The sequence below is a fragment of the Coenobita brevimanus genome, chromosome 47 (genome assembly GCF_032717465.1).
Source record: "Coenobita brevimanus isolate Jiangsu-jjx chromosome 47, ASM3271746v2, whole genome shotgun sequence".
Lineage (NCBI taxonomy): Eukaryota > Metazoa > Arthropoda > Malacostraca > Decapoda > Coenobitidae > Coenobita > Coenobita brevimanus.
In genome coordinates this window covers 9360452-9364609 of record NC_137000.1, presented here as the reverse complement: position 1 = coordinate 9364609, position 4158 = coordinate 9360452, and positions in this window count along the sequence as shown.

Sequence of the window (4158 nt, the reverse complement as noted above, 5' to 3'; positions counted from 1 at the left end):
TTTGGCAAATCACTAGAACTCACTTGTTACTTATAAATCACAGTTTTTCTTTTAGCACACAGCATCACACAGTACTGTACTGTAGTCGCATCAATGGTAGAAAAATATTAGCAGATCACATGGTAAGGCAAAGATGAGCAACACTGATTGAGAAAAGGCACAGGGTAGACTGTTCCAAGTTCACAGGCAGAGTTGAGACAGATCTCATAGGTGATGTGTTTGAGACAGTGGGAAGCCTTGCTGTCTTTATTGCATCCTGAGGTGCTACTGCATCGTGAGTGAGCACAGCAGTGAGATGGGCAGATGAAGGTGCATTACTGCTGTTTGGTTGAGTAGTTACAGCCACCTGTTGAGGAAAACTATTTACTATGGTTTATATAAATGAACCTTCTACAATTTATTCTCTTAAAATTAGGTTACTAATAAGAATGGTCAAAATAAGCAAGATCATGTTGAAGAAGAAAATCCTGATCAGTTGTGTAAAGTACTGACTATTCATTATCATCAACCTAACCTAACATTTACACTAGATGAAGGAAAGCTACACACTGAAACTTAGTGTCAATGCCTTTTTAAAAGACAGATAGATGCAGTCTTTCATTCTGAATATTCCTTGCTAAAAAACTATCAAACAACTGTTTAGCTAACAGAAGCTCCTGTGTGAAGAGTAAGCTCATGCTTTTGTGTTCCATTCTTTTTTCTGTGATTAAACAACACTTATGGGAGAATGTCTGTAATGAAGGGATTAGAAACAAATTCACTAATCCACAACTCCATTTAGTATGTTACGAGAGTGTATATATTTTATCCTTGCTACTGACAGACAAATGAATTTAGCTTATGAAGGACTTCGTAGTGAAGGGTCAACAATCATCTTTAATAGCCACACCCTGTCGCTGTTACAAACACATCCTGAATATCTGACATCCAGGGGGTACTGGAGAAGTGCACCTTTGTACAGTGGCACTGACATAGCTGGGCAACTCCAGTGCCTGGTTATGCAAACACCTCTCAACTCTGAAAGGGGGGATGGAGGGTTGCAACAGAGGAGCACAACTTCAGCCTGCTAACTGCTGGGTTCATATTCAGATGAACCTGGGGTTACAGCTACTACTACTATATCCAGATAATTTCTTCAGGCAACATGAGACAAATGACTGAATGTTACCAAAAACAAAGTACTGGCCTAGTCTGTCAATATAAAATTCCCTTGCACTTCTGGGGTTCTCAAGCATGATTCCATTCCACTTCAGTACTGTACTTAGATAACTATTAGGTCTACTTGTATTACGTTTTGACAGTTTAACCCTTTCAATCTGATGATGCACTTCTTATTTTATTCTTGTTAATTTTCGATGCTTGATGAGACTTTTCTAACTGGAGGGATTAGATATAATCTTCATTAATAACTTTAATCTATTTTTTTCCCTCTCTCCCTGAATCCTACCTCACCTGACTTTGGGTTGGAGTTGGAAATGAGATCTAGATGATAATGAAATATGATGAATAACTTCACACCTACAGTAGAAGTTCTTGAAGCTGAATAAAATCGAGGCAGCAAATTCACACACACACACACACACACACACACACACACGCAAAGTAATGTTAACAGTGTAAGGGAATTAAAGATGCTGCAAAGGAACTAGCTACTGATCAAAGCAAACTGTGTATGGTACTGAGTATGTGCAATGCTGATGGAGACATCAGCAAATAATATACAGTACATAGCAAAAATAGTGTTCTTTCCTTTCAAATAACTACTGTACTGTACATGTAGCACATAGGAAAGGGTGCTTAGCCACAATATTCAATACATTTGGAGTATCCAAATGAACACTGGACCTTGATGTTTTTTAATACTTTCTCACTGTCACCCTAGGTCTATCAATAACAATCTCATGCATGACAACCCCTTCAGTATCAGAAAAATTGTTTTCTTTTCTTTTTGTTTCATTTTGTTTTTGAAGCCTCCAACATGCTTGCATGCATCGGTCTTGGTCACCTCATGGCAGCTCTCCATGCTGCTCGATCTCTGGTAGCTTCCCAATTTAGTCCTTAATCCCTGTGGTCACATTCAGTGACCTCATCCATGGTCTTTTTCAGTCTACCTCTTACTATCCTACCACCAATATTAACACTTTTCACTTTCTGCACCCAATTGTCACCCCCCATCCTTTCCACCATCTCAGTCTACCTATCCTCATCACAACACCAATATACTCCAGTCCCATCCTACCTCTCAACTCTTCCATCATAAACCTAGCCTCCCCAGGCCTCGCACACTGGGATGCACTGCACATCCACCTAATCACTGCCATTTCTGTATGTTTGAGTCTGCAAATATCCTCCACCTTTACTGCCTAGGTGTTACTACCATACAGCATTACACTCCTAACACATGCCACATACAAAGATCCCTTATACACTACACAAAAAATTTTCACAGGTTGAAAGGGTTTACACATAAGTCACATGGCTGAACATGGAATTCCCAGACAAGATGTCTGCCAAATTCTCTGCAAATCTTCAGCATGGAATCCTTCCACAAAGGACTGGTTATGAATCACTATCCTTTCCATTAACATGAATCCTTCCAGAGAGGACTGATTATGATTCACTATCCTTTCCATTAACACATACTCTTTACTGATGTCAAGGAAGTGTTTCAAATTTTCACAGCTTTTTCCATACACATGCCACTTTAGGCTTCACAATGAAACTTGGAACTTCACAGTATAAATGAACGCTCGAAGTTTCTGCCCATACGTGTGCTACACGGTACAGTATTAGCCTATACCTTGGAGGAACTAGCAATCAAATTTATATTAATCAAAGTTAAACAAGCAGTTGTCAACATGTGAATTTTACAGTGTAGAGTCAACAGTGGGGTTTAATTTAAAGTCTTACTGTATTTACATGGTTGCACATGAACTATAGAGGAATGCACTAGTCCAAGCAGGAAATTGATGGCCAAGGGTGTGTTTCCTCCATAAGATGATCTCATAACGATGCAATACTGTTGGTTTATCTGGGTGGAAATTCACCAACTTATAGAGGAATGTTATTTGCTTAGACAAGAAACTGGTTGACTGTGACTTTCATAATACAAAACTAAGAACTTAATGAAGCTACATGGTTGACCATCACTATACAGGTGTGTTTGTTCAAGCACAGAACTGAATTATAGTGATTTTCCCAGACATGATGGATTTGCAGGATCCGTGGGATTCCAAATTCGAGGAATAACAGTGTTCTGTATGGAAACGATTTTACACTGAATCCTTTCTGCGTCAACACGGCAAACCACACGTTATTGGAGAATGAGTTTTTTTAAGGGCAGATAAATGGTTGATTCTGGGCGATTTTCCTCCAAAAGCACTACATCAACCTCATCTCACTGTCACAGCTGCATCACTTTAGTCACAGTTGCGGCTTCTAAACACTCGTTATATTGAACACGCAAACTGTTCCGTGTGATGTTTAAGCCTTCGACGATGACGCGACGCCACACCAACAAAAATCGTCTGCTCGTAGCCAAGATTAAAATTACCTTAAGATCTGTGGCACAGTTATGGGATTCTTAAAGTGCGTTTGGCTAACATTATGACTGATTTTAACCCTAACATGACTTGATCAAGGCCACTCCTAAATTTAAATCGTTTGCTTGGTAGAAAGAATAAAACAGTTATGGCAAGTCGTGAAGGGGTTATTGCGAGCGTTTTTTAACCCTTCGTTGACGAGATGCCAGTCCACACGTAACTTCTTCAATAGTTTCTAAATATTTTAGTTATGCCTTCGAACGTCGTGACGGGGTTAAAAACTGCCATGAATTAAAGGCAGCGATGCGGAGGCAGAAGCAGACACAGACACAGCCATTTTCCCTTGCTCACTCCCCTAACTCCACTTCCTACATTCCACCTGCATCCTCATTACTCCCGCCACCCACCTCCACTTACTTTCAGGCCCAGCTAGGCCTTACGGAACACCATTTGGAAAACCAGGAATAACCTTTTTTGGGTGAGGGGGGAATGGGGGGGGGAGAAAGATGGAAGATGAAGTTGTCGGTATTTTCACCTTATTTTAACCCGGTCTGAGTGCTACCAGGGCCTTACCTAGAATTTGGTATATGTCCACAAGTTACGAGGGTTCACTGTA